Here is a 12521-nt window from a genome sequence, read left to right on the forward strand (position 1 = left end):
GTTCACATGCCTCTTGTTTATAAAGGGTCAGAGACCATCAGAGCATCAGATGAGGAGAAATCAGCCTCCTGGTCACTGGAAGTACAGGAGGATTGCGCTCGAGAAACTCGTGGATGCCACCATGTTGTGCCATACCTCTACTCAACTGGAGTACTTTCTACTGGGTAGTCAGTAAGTGCTACCTCGTTGGGTAAATGTATGGTGCTTTTCCTACACTACAGCTGCGTAAAGGCCCAGAAGAGAAGTCTTCAGTGATCACCTGTGTCTGTGACTTTGCCACTGCGCTGATAGGCGCCGAGGTACCTCGAGTGAGCTGTCCATCACAGTGGGGGAAAGGGCGGGATAGGTTGCATAGCCTAGTCTGTGTGGGGAGGGGTTAAACTGGCGAGGCTTCTGTGCGAGTTCACATGCCTCTTGTTTATGAAGGGTCAGAGACCGATCAGCTCAGTAAATGATAAGAAAGCAGTCGGTGGTACCTCTTTGGGTGAATGTATTGTGCTTTTCCAGCACTGCAGCTGCGTAAAGGCCCAGAAGAGAAGTCTTCAGTGATCACCTGTGTCTGTGACTTTGCCACTGCGCTGATAGGCGCCGAGGTACCTCGAGTGAGCTGTCCATCACAGTGGGGGAAAGGGTGGGATAGGTTGCATAGCCTAGTCAGTCACTTTGCCACTGCGCTGATAGGCGCCGAGGTACCTCGAGTGAGCTGTCCATCACAGTGGGGGAAAGGGCGGGATAGGTTGCATAGCCTAGTCTGTGTGGGGAGGGGTTAAACTGGCGAGGCTTCTGTGCAAGTTCACATGCCTCTTGTTTATGAAGGGTCAGAGACCGATCAGCTCAGTAAATGATAAGAAAGCAGTCGGTGGTACCTCTTTGGGTGAATGTATTGTGCTTTTCCAGCACTGCAGCTGCGTGAAGGCCCAGAAGAGTTGTATTCAGGGATCACCTGTGTCTGTAACGTTGCCACTGCGCCGATAGGCGCCGAGGTACCTCGAGTGAGCTGTCCATCACAGTGGGGTAAAGGGCTGGATAGGTTGCATAGCCTAGTGTGTGTGGGGAGGGGCCAAACTGGCGAGGCTTCTGTGCGTGTTCACTTGCCTCTTGTTTATGAAGGGTCAGAGACTGATCAGCTCAGTAAATGATAAGAAAGCAGTCGGTGGTACCTCTTTGGGTAAATGTATTGTGCTTTTCCAGCACTGCAGCTCCGTGAAGGCCCAGAAGAGTTGTCTCGAGTGACCACGTGTGTCTGTAACTTTGCCACCGCGCCGTTTGGCGCCAAGGTCCCTCGAGTGAGCTGTCCATCACAGTGGGGGAAAGGGCGGGAAGAGGTTGCATAGCCTAGTGTGTGGGGCGGGGCCAAACGGGCGGGGCTTCTGTACGAGTTCACATGCCTCTTGTTTATAAAGGGTCAGAGACCATCAGAGCATCAGATGAGGAGAAATCAGCCTCCTGGTCACTGGAAGTACAGGAGGATTGCGCTCGAGAAACTCGTGGATGCCACCATGTTGTGCCATACCTCTACTCAACTGGAGTACTTTCTACTGGGTAGTCAGTAAGTGCTACCTCGTTGGGTAAATGTATGGTGCTTTTCCTACACTACAGCTGCGTAAAGGCCCAGAAGAGAAGTCTTCAGTGATCACCTGTGTCTGTGACTTTGCCACTGCGCTGATAGGCGCCGAGGTACCTCGAGTGAGCTGTCCATCACAGTGGGGGAAAGGGCGGGATAGGTTGCATAGCCTAGTCTGTGTGGGGAGGGGTTAAACTGGCGAGGCTTCTGTGCGAGTTCACATGCCTCTTGTTTATGAAGGGTCAGAGACCGATCAGCTCAGTAAATGATAAGAAAGCAGTCGGTGGTACCTCTTTGGGTGAATGTATTGTGCTTTTCCAGCACTGCAGCTGCGTAAAGGCCCAGAAGAGAAGTCTTCAGTGATCACCTGTGTCTGTGACTTTGCCACTGCGCTGATAGGCGCCGAGGTACCTCGAGTGAGCAGTCCATCACAGTGGTGGAAAGGGCGGATAGGTTGCATAGCCTAGTGTGTGTGGGGAGGGGCCAAACTGGCGAGGCTTCTGTGCGTGTTCACTTGCCTCTTGTTTATGAAGGGCCAGAGACCGATTAGCGCAGCAAATGAGGAGAAAGCAGTCGGTGGTACCTCTTTGGGTGAATGTATTGTGCTTTTCCAGCACTGCAGCTGCGTAAAGGCCCAGAAGAGTTGTCTCGAGTGACCACGTGTGTCTGTAACTTTGCCACCGCGCCGTTTGGCGCCAAGGTCCCTCGAGTGAGCTGTCCATCACAGTGGGGGAAAGGGCGGGAAGAGGTTGCATAGCCTAGTGTGTGGGGCGGGGCCAAACGGGCGGGGCTTCTGTACGAGTTCACATGCCTCTTGTTTATAAAGGGTCAGAGACCATCAGAGCATCAGATGAGGAGAAATCAGCCTCCTGGTCACTGGAAGTACAGGAGGATTGCGCTCGAGAAACTCGTGGATGCCTAGACCTCCATCACGGATTACAGCTAATTTTAGACTGTAGCCTCGACCTTGCTCACTAGGTTCTTGGGCTGATTATAATGCGTTACTGAAGTTTAGCTTCAACCGGGGCACGTGCTGTTTCTTTTGTATATGTAAGTGCTTCCTGTTGAGGTTTAATTTTTGAAACAGGAGCATCGTGCCAAAATGAATCCTGCCTGCATATTTATCCACGAAGATGCCACCATGTTGTGCCATACCTCTACTCAACTGGAGTACTTTCTACTGGGTAGTCAGTAAGTGCTACCTCGTTGGGTAAATGTATGGTGCTTTTCCTACACTACAGCTGCGTAAAGGCCCAGAAGAGAAGTCTTCAGTGATCACCTGTGTCTGTGACTTTGCCACTGCGCTGATAGGCGCCGAGGTACCTCGAGTGAGCTGTCCATCACAGTGGGGGAAAGGGCGGGATAGGTTGCATAGCCTAGTCTGTGTGGGGAGGGGTTAAACTGGCGAGGCTTCTGTGCGAGTTCACATGCCTCTTGTTTATGAAGGGTCAGAGACCGATCAGCTCAGTAAATGATAAGAAAGCAGTCGGTGGTACCTCTTTGGGTGAATATATTGTGCTTTTCCAGCACTGCAGCTGCGTGAAGGCCCAGAAGAGTTGTATTCAGTGATCACCTGTGTCTGTAACGTTGCCACTGCGCCGATAGGCGCCGAGGTACCTCGAGTGAGCAGTCCATCACAGTGGTGGAAAGGGCGGATAGGTTGCATAGCCTAGTGTGTGTGGGGAGGGGCTAAACTGGCGAGGCTTCTGTGCGTGTTCACTTGCCTCTTGTTTATGAAGGGTCAGAGACCGATTAGCGCAGCAAATGAGGAGAAAGCAGTCGGTGGTACCTCTTTGGGTGAATGTATTGTGCTTTTCCAGCACTGCAGCTGCGTAAAGGCCCAGAAGAGTTGTCTCGAGTGACCACGTGTGTCTGTAACTTTGCCACCGTGCCGTTTGGCGCCAAGGTCCCTCGAGTGAGCTGTCCATCACAGTGGGGGAAAGGGCGGGAAGAGGTTGCATAGCCTAGTGTGTGGGGCGGGGCCAAACGGGCGGGGCTTCTGTACGAGTTCACATGCCTCTTGTTTATAAAGGGTCAGAGACCATCAGAGCATCAGATGAGGAGAAATCAGCCTCCTGGTCACTGGAAGTACAGGAGGATTGCGCTCGAGAAACTCGTGGATGCCTAGACCTCCATCACGGATTACAGCTAATTGTAGACTGTAGCCTCGACCTTGCTCACTAGGTTCTTGGGCTGATTATAATGCGTTACTGAAGTTTAGCTTCATCCGGGGCACGTGCTGTTTCTTTTGTATCTGTAAGTGCTTCCTGTTGAGGTTTAATTTTTGAAACAGGAGCATCGTGCCAAAATGAATCCTGCCTGCAAATGTATCCACGAAGATGCCACCATGTTGTGCCATACCTCTACTCAACTGGAGTACTTTCTACTGGGTACTCAGTAAGTGCTACCTCGTTGGGTAAATGTATGGTGCTTTTCCTACACTACAGCTGCGTAAAGGACCTGAAGAGAAGTCTTCAGTGATCACCTGTGTCTGTGGCTTTGCCACTGCGCTGATAGGCGCCGAGGTACCTCGAGTGAGCTGTCCATCACAGGGGGGGAAAGGGCGGGATAGGTTGCATAGCCTAGTGTGTGTGGGGAGGGGTTAAACTGGTGAGGCTTCTGTGCGAGTTCACATGCCTCTTGTTTATGAAGGGTCAGAGACCGATCAGCGCAGTAAATGATAAGAAAGCAGTCGGTGGTACCTCTTTGGGGGAATGTATTCTGCTTTTCCAGCACTGCAGCTGCGTGAAGGCCCAGAAGAGTTGTCTTCAGTGATCACCTTTGTCTGTGACTTTGTCACTGCGCCGAGGTACCTCGAGTGAGCTGTCCAGCAAAGTGGGGTAAAGGGCGGGAGAGGTTGCATAGCCTAGTGTGTGTGGGGAGGGGTTAAACTGGTGAGTCTTCTGTGCGAATACACATGCCTCTTGTTTACGAAGGGTCAGAGACCGATCAGCGCAGTAAATGATAAGAAAGCAGTCGGTGGTACCTCTTTGGGTAAATGTATTGTGCTTTTCAAACACTACAGCTGCGTAAAGGCCCAGAAGAGTTGTCTCGAGTGACCACGTGTGTCTGTAACTTTGCCATCGCGCCGTTTGGCGCCAAGGTCCCTCGAGTGAGCTGTCCATCACAGTGGGGGAAAGGGCGGGAAGATGTTGCATAGCCTAGTGTGTGGGGCGGGGCCAAACGGGTGGGGCTTCTGTACGAGTTCACATGCCTCTTGTTTATAAAGGGTCAGAGACCATCAGAGCATCAGATGAGGAGAAATTAGCCTCCTGGTCACTGGAAGTTTAGGAGGATTGCGCTCGAGAAACTCGTGGATGCCTAGACCTCCATCACGGATTACAGCTAATTGTAGACTGTAGCCTCGACCTTGCTCACTAGGTTCTTGGGCTGATTATAATGCGTTACTGAAGTTTAGCTTCAACCGGGGCACCTGCTGTTTCTTTTGTATCTGTAAGTGCTTCCTGTTGAGGTTTAATTTTTGAAACAGGAGCATCGTGCCAACATGAATCCTGCCTGCATATTTATCCACGAAGATGCCACCATGTTGTGCCATACCTCTACTCAACTGGAGTACTTTCTACTGGGTAGTCAGTAAGTGCTACCTCGTTGGGTAAATGTATGGTGCTTTTCCTACACTACAGCTGCGTAAAGGCCCAGAAGAGAAGTCTTCAGTGATCACCTGTGTCTGTGACTTTGCCACTGCGCTGATAGGCGCCGAGGTACCTCAAGTGAGCTGTCCATCACAGTGGGGGAAGGGGCGGGATAGGTTGCATAGCCTAGTGTGTGTGGGGAGGGGCCAAACTGGCGAGGCTTCTGTGCGTGTTCACTTGCCTCTTGTTTATGAAGGGTCAGAGACTGATCAGCTCAGTAAATGATAAGAAAGCAGTCGGTGGTACCTCTTTGGGTAAATGTATTGTGCTTTTCCAGCACTGCAGCTGTGTGAAGGCCCAGAAGAGTTGTCTCGAGTGACCACGTGTGTCTGTAACTTTGCCACCGCGCCGTTTGGCGCCAAGGTCCCTCGAGTGAGCTGTCCATCACAGTGGGGGAAAGGGCGGGAAGAGGTTGCATAGCCTAGTGTGTGGGGCGGGGCCAAACGGGCGGGGCTTCTGTACGAGTTCACATGCCTCTTGTTTATAAAGGGTCAGAGACCATCAGAGCATCAGATGAGGAGAAATCAGCCTCCTGGTCACTGGAAGTACAGGAGGATTGCGCTCGAGAAACTCGTGGATGCCACCATGTTGTGCCATACCTCTACTCAACTGGAGTACTTTCTACTGGGTAGTCAGTAAGTGCTACCTCGTTGGGTAAATGTATGGTGCTTTTCCTACACTACAGCTGCGTAAAGGCCCAGAAGAGAAGTCTTCAGTGATCACCTGTGTCTGTGACTTTGCCACTGCGCTGATAGGCACCGAGGTACCTCGAGTGAGCTGTCCATCACAGTGGGGGAAAGAGCGGGATAGGTTGCATAGCCTAGTCAGTGACTTTGCCACTGCGCTGATAGGCGCCGAGGTACCTCGAGTGAGCTGTCCATCGAAGTGGGGGAAAGGGCGGGATAGGTTGCATAGCCTAGTGTGTGTGGGGAGGGGTTAAACTGGTGAGGCTTCTGTGCGAGTTCACATGCCTCTTGTTTATGAAGGGTCAGAGACCGATCAGCGCAGTAAATGATAAGAAAGCAGTCGGTGGTACCTCTTTGGGGGAATGTATTCTGCTTTTCCAGCACTGCAGCTGCGTGAAGGCCCAGAAGAGTTGTCTTCAGTGATCACCTTTGTCTGTGACTTTGTCACTGCGCCGAGGTACCTCGAGTGAGCTGTCCAGCAAAGTGGGGTAAAGGGCGGGAGAGGTTGCATAGCCTAGTGTGTGTGGGGAGGGGTTAAACTGGTGAGTCTTCTGTGCGAATACACATGCCTCTTGTTTACGAAGGGTCAGAGACCGATCAGCGCAGTAAATGATAAGAAAGCAGTCGGTGGTACCTCTTTGGGTAAATGTATTGTGCTTTTCAAACACTACAGCTGCGTAAAGGCCCAGAAGAGTTGTCTCGAGTGACCACGTGTGTCTGTAACTTTGCCATCGCGCCGTTTGGCGCCAAGGTCCCTCGAGTGAGCTGTCCATCACAGTGGGGGAAAGGGCGGGAAGATGTTGCATAGCCTAGTGTGTGGGGCGGGGCCAAACGGGTGGGGCTTCTGTACGAGTTCACATGCCTCTTGTTTATAAAGGGTCAGAGACCATCAGAGCATCAGATGAGGAGAAATTAGCCTCCTGGTCACTGGAAGTTTAGGAGGATTGCGCTCGAGAAACTCGTGGATGCCTAGACCTCCATCACGGATTACAGCTAATTGTAGACTGTAGCCTCGACCTTGCTCACTAGGTTCTTGGGCTGATTATAATGCGTTACTGAAGTTTAGCTTCAACCGGGGCACCTGCTGTTTCTTTTGTATCTGTAAGTGCTTCCTGTTGAGGTTTAATTTTTGAAACAGGAGCATCGTGCCAACATGAATCCTGCCTGCATATTTATCCACGAAGATGCCACCATGTTGTGCCATACCTCTACTCAACTGGAGTACTTTCTACTGGGTAGTCAGTAAGTGCTACCTCGTTGGGTAAATGTATGGTGCTTTTCCTACACTACAGCTGCGTAAAGGCCCAGAAGAGAAGTCTTCAGTGATCACCTGTGTCTGTGACTTTGCCACTGCGCTGATAGGCGCCGAGGTACCTCAAGTGAGCTGTCCATCACAGTGGGGGAAGGGGCGGGATAGGTTGCATAGCCTAGTGTGTGTGGGGAGGGGCCAAACTGGCGAGGCTTCTGTGCGTGTTCACTTGCCTCTTTTTTATGAAGGGTCAGAGACTGATCAGCTCAGTAAATGATAAGAAAGCAGTCGGTGGTACCTCTTTGGGTAAATGTATTGTGCTTTTCCAGCACTGCAGCTGTGTGAAGGCCCAGAAGAGTTGTCTCGAGTGACCACGTGTGTCTGTAACTTTGCCACCGCGCCATTTGGCGCCAAGGTCCCTCGAGTGAGCTGTCCATCACAGTGGGGGAAAGGGCGGGAAGAGGTTGCATAGCCTAGTGTGTGGGGCGGGGCCAAACGGGCGGGGCTTCTGTACGAGTTCACATGCCTCTTGTTTATAAAGGGTCAGAGACCATCAGAGCATCAGATGAGGAGAAATCAGCCTCCTGGTCACTGGAAGTACAGGAGGATTGCGCTCGAGAAACTCGTGGATGCCACCATGTTGTGCCATACCTCTACTCAACTGGAGTACTTTCTACTGGGTAGTCAGTAAGTGCTACCTCGTTGGGTAAATGTATGGTGCTTTTCCTACACTACAGCTGCGTAAAGGCCCAGAAGAGAAGTCTTCAGTGATCACCTGTGTCTGTGACTTTGCCACTGCGCTGATAGGCGCCGAGGTACCTCGAGTGAGCTGTCCATCACAGTGGGGGAAAGGGCGGGATAGGTTGCATAGCCTAGTCTGTGTGGGGAGGGGTTAAACTGGCGAGGCTTCTGTGCGAGTTCACATGCCTCTTGTTTATGAAGGGTCAGAGACCGATCAGCTCAGTAAATGATAAGAAAGCAGTCGGTGGTACCTCTTTGGGTGAATGTATTGTGCTTTTCCAGCACTGCAGCTGCGTAAAGGCCCAGAAGAGAAGTCTTCAGTGATCACCTGTGTCTGTGACTTTGCCACTGCGCTGATAGGCGCCGAGGTACCTCGAGTGAGCTGTCCATCACAGTGGGGGAAAGGGTGGGATAGGTTGCATAGCCTAGTCAGTCACTTTTCCACTGCGCTGATGGGCGCCGAGGTACCTCGAGTGAGCTGTCCATCACAGTGGGGGAAAGGGCGGGATAGGTTGCATAGCCTAGTCTGTGTGGGGAGGGGTTAAACTGGCGAGGCTTCTGTGCAAGTTCACATGCCTCTTGTTTATGAAGGGTCAGAGACCGATCAGCTCAGTAAATGATAAGAAAGCAGTCGGTGGTACCTCTTTGGGTGAATGTATTGTGCTTTTCCAGCACTGCAGCTGCGTGAAGGCCCAGAAGAGTTGTATTCAGGGATCACCTGTGTCTGTAACGTTGCCACTGCGCCGATAGGCGCCGAGGTACCTCGAGTGAGCTGTCCATCACAGTGGGGTAAAGGGCTGGATAGGTTGCATAGCCTAGTGTGTGTGGGGAGGGGCCAAACTGGCGAGGCTTCTGTGCGTGTTCACTTGCCTCTTGTTTATGAAGGGTCAGAGACTGATCAGCTCAGTAAATGATAAGAAAGCAGTCGGTGGTACCTCTTTGGGTAAATGTATTGTGCTTTTCCAGCACTGCAGCTCCGTGAAGGCCCAGAAGAGTTGTCTCGAGTGACCACGTGTGTCTGTAACTTTGCCACCGCGCCGTTTGGCGCCAAGGTCCCTCGAGTGAGCTGTCCATCACAGTGGGGGAAAGGGCGGGAAGAGGTTGCATAGCCTAGTGTGTGGGGCGGGGCCAAACGGGCGGGGCTTCTGTACGAGTTCACATGCCTCTTGTTTATAAAGGGTCAGAGACCATCAGAGCATCAGATGAGGAGAAATCAGCCTCCTGGTCACTGGAAGTACAGGAGGATTGCGCTCGAGAAACTCGTGGATGCCTAGACCTCCATCACGGATTAAAGCTAATTTTAGACGGTAGCCTCGACCTTGCTCACTAGGTTCTTGGGCTGATTATAATGCGTTACTGAAGTTTAGCTTCAACCGGGGCACGTGCTGTTTCTTTTGTATATATAAGTGCTTCCTGTTGAGGTTTAATTTTTGAAACAGGAGCATCGTGCCAAAATGAATCCTGCCTGCATATTTATCCACGACGATGCCACCATGTTGTGCCATACCTCTACTCAACTGGAGTACTTTCTACTGGGTAGTCAGTAAGTGCTACCTCGTTGGGTAAATGTATGGTGCTTTTCCTACACTACAGCTGCGTAAAGGCCCAGAAGAGAAGTCTTCAGTGATCACCTGTGTCTGTGACTTTGCCACTGCGCTGATAGGCGCCGAGGTACCTCGAGTGAGCTGTCCATCACAGTGGGGGAAAGGGCGGGATAGGTTGCATAGCCTAGTGTGTGTGGGGAGGGGCCAAACTGGCGAGGCTTCTGTGCGTGTTCACTTGCCTCTTGTTTATGAAGGGTCAGAGACCGATTAGCGCAGCAAATGAGGAGAAAGCAGTCGGTGGTACCTCTTTGGGTGAATGTATTGTGCTTTTCCAGCACTGCAGCTGCGTAAAGGCCCAGAAGAGTTGTCTCGAGTGACCACGTGTGTCTGTAACTTTGCCACCCGCCGTTTGGCGCCAAGGTCCCTCGAGTGAGCTGTCCATCACAGTGGGGGAAAGGGCGGGATAGGTTGCATAGCCTAGTCTGTGTGGGGAGGGGTTAAACTGGCGAGGCTTCTGTGGGAGTTCACATGCCTCTTGTTTATGAAGGGTCAGAGACCGATCAGCTCAGTAAATGATAAGAAAGCAGTCGGTGGTACCTCTTTGGGTGAATGTATTGTGCTTTTCCAGCACTGCAGCTGCGTGAAGGCCCAGAAGAGTTGTATTCAGGGATCACCTGTGTCTGTAACGTTGCCACTGCGCCGATAGGCGCCGAGGTACCTCGAGTGAGCTGTCCATCACAGTGGGGTAAAGGGCTGGATAGGTTGCATAGCCTAGTGTGTGTGGGGAGGGGCCAAACTGGCGAGGCTTCTGTGCGTGTTCACTTGCCTCTTGTTTATGAAGGGTCAGAGACCGATTAGCGCAGCAAATGAGGAGAAAGCAGTCGGTGGTACCTCTTTGGGTGAATGTATTGTGCTTTTCCAGCACTGCAGCTGCGTAAAGGCCCAGAAGAGTTGTCTCGAGTGACCACGTGTGTCTGTAACTTTGCCACCGCGCCGTTTGGCGCCAAGGTCCCTCGAGTGAGCTGTCCATCACAGTGGGGGAAAGGGCGGGAAGAGGTTGCATAGCCTAGTGTGTGGGGCGGGGCCAAACGGGCGGGGCTTCTGTACGAGTTCACATGCCTCTTGTTTATAAAGGGTCAGAGACCATCAGAGCATCAGATGAGGAGAAATCAGCCTCCTGGTCACTGGAAGTACAGGAGGATTGCGCTCGAGAAACTCGTGGATGCCTAGACCTCCATCACGGATTACAGCTAATTTTAGACTGTAGCCTCGACCTTGCTCACTAGGTTCTTGGGCTGATTATAATGCGTTACTGAAGTTTAGCTTCAACCGGGGCACGTGCTGTTTCTTTTGTATATGTAAGTGCTTCCTGTTGAGGTTTAATTTTTGAAACAGGAGCATCGTGCCAAAATGAATCCTGCCTGCATATTTATCCACGAAGATGCCACCATGTTGTGCCATACCTCTACTCAACTGGAGTACTTTCTACTGGGTAGTCAGTAAGTGCTACCTCGTTGGGTAAATGTATGGTGCTTTTCCTACACTACAGCTGCGTAAAGGCCCAGAAGAGAAGTCTTCAGTGATCACCTGTGTCTGTGACTTTGCCACTGCGCTGATAGGCGCCGAGGTACCTCGAGTGAGCTGTCCATCACAGTGGGGGAAAGGGCGGGATAGGTTGCATAGCCTAGTCTGTGTGGGGAGGGGTTAAACTGGCGAGGCTTCTGTGCGAGTTCACATGCCTCTTGTTTATGAAGGGTCAGAGACCGATCAGCTCAGTAAATGATAAGAAAGCAGTCGGTGGTACCTCTTTGGGTGAATGTATTGTGCTTTTCCAGCACTGCAGCTGCGTAAAGGCCCAGAAGAGAAGTCTTCAGTGATCACCTGTGTCTGTGACTTTGCCACTGCGATGATAGGCACCGAGGTACCTCGAGTGAGCTGTCCATCGAAGTGGGGGAAAGGGCGGGATAGGTTGCATAGCCTAGTCTGTGTGGGGAGGGGTTAAACTGGCGAGGCTTCTGTGGGAGTTCACATGCCTCTTGTTTATGAAGGGTCAGAGACCGATCAGCTCAGTAAATGATAAGAAAGCAGTCCGTGGTACCTCTTTGGGTGAATGTATTGCGCTTTTCCAGCACTGCAGCTCCGTGAAGGCCCAGAAGAGTTGTCTCGAGTGACCACGTGTGTCTGTAACTTTGCCACCGCGCCGTTTGGCGCCAAGGTCCCTCGAGTGAGCTGTCCATCACAGTGGGGGAAAGGGCGGGAAGAGGTTGCATAGCCTAGTGTGTGGGGCGGGGCCAAACGGGCGGGGCTTCTGTACGAGTTCACATGCCTCTTGTTTATAAAGGGTCAGAGACCATCAGAGCATCAGATGAGGAGAAATCAGCCTCCTGGTCACTGGAAGTACAGGAGGATTGCGCTCGAGAAACTCGTGGATGCCTAGACCTCCATCACGGATTAAAGCTAATTTTAGACGGTAGCCTCGACCTTGCTCACTAGGTTCTTGGGCTGATTATAATGCGTTACTGAAGTTTAGCTTCAACCGGGGCACGTGCTGTTTCTTTTGTATATGTAAGTGCTTCCTGTTGAGGTTTAATTTTTGAAACAGGAGCATCGTGCCAAAATGAATCCTGCCTGCATATTTATCCACGACGATGCCACCATGTTGTGCCATACCTCTACTCAACTGGAGTACTTTCTACTGGGTAGTCAGTAAGTGCTACCTCGTTGGGTAAATGTATGGTGCTTTTCCTACACTACAGCTGCGTAAAGGCCCAGAAGAGAAGTCTTCAGTGATCACCTATGTCTGTGACTTTGCCACTGCGCTGATAGGCGCCGAGGTACCTCGAGTGAGCTGTCCATCACAGTGGGGGAAAGGGCGGGATAGGTTGCACAGCCTAGTCAGTGACTTTGCCACTGCGCTGATAGGCGCCGAGGTACCTCGAGTGAGCTGTCCATCACAGTGGGGGAAAGGGCGGGATAGGTTGCATAGCCTAGTCTGTGTGGGGAGGGGTTAAACTGGCGAGGCTTCTGTGGGAGTTCACATGCCTCTTGTTTATGAAGGGTCAGAGACCGATCAGCTCAGTAAAT

The sequence above is a fragment of the Lissotriton vulgaris genome, chromosome 8 (assembly GCF_964263255.1).
Source record: "Lissotriton vulgaris chromosome 8, aLisVul1.2, whole genome shotgun sequence".
In the NCBI taxonomy this organism is placed as follows: domain Eukaryota; kingdom Metazoa; phylum Chordata; class Amphibia; order Caudata; family Salamandridae; genus Lissotriton; species Lissotriton vulgaris.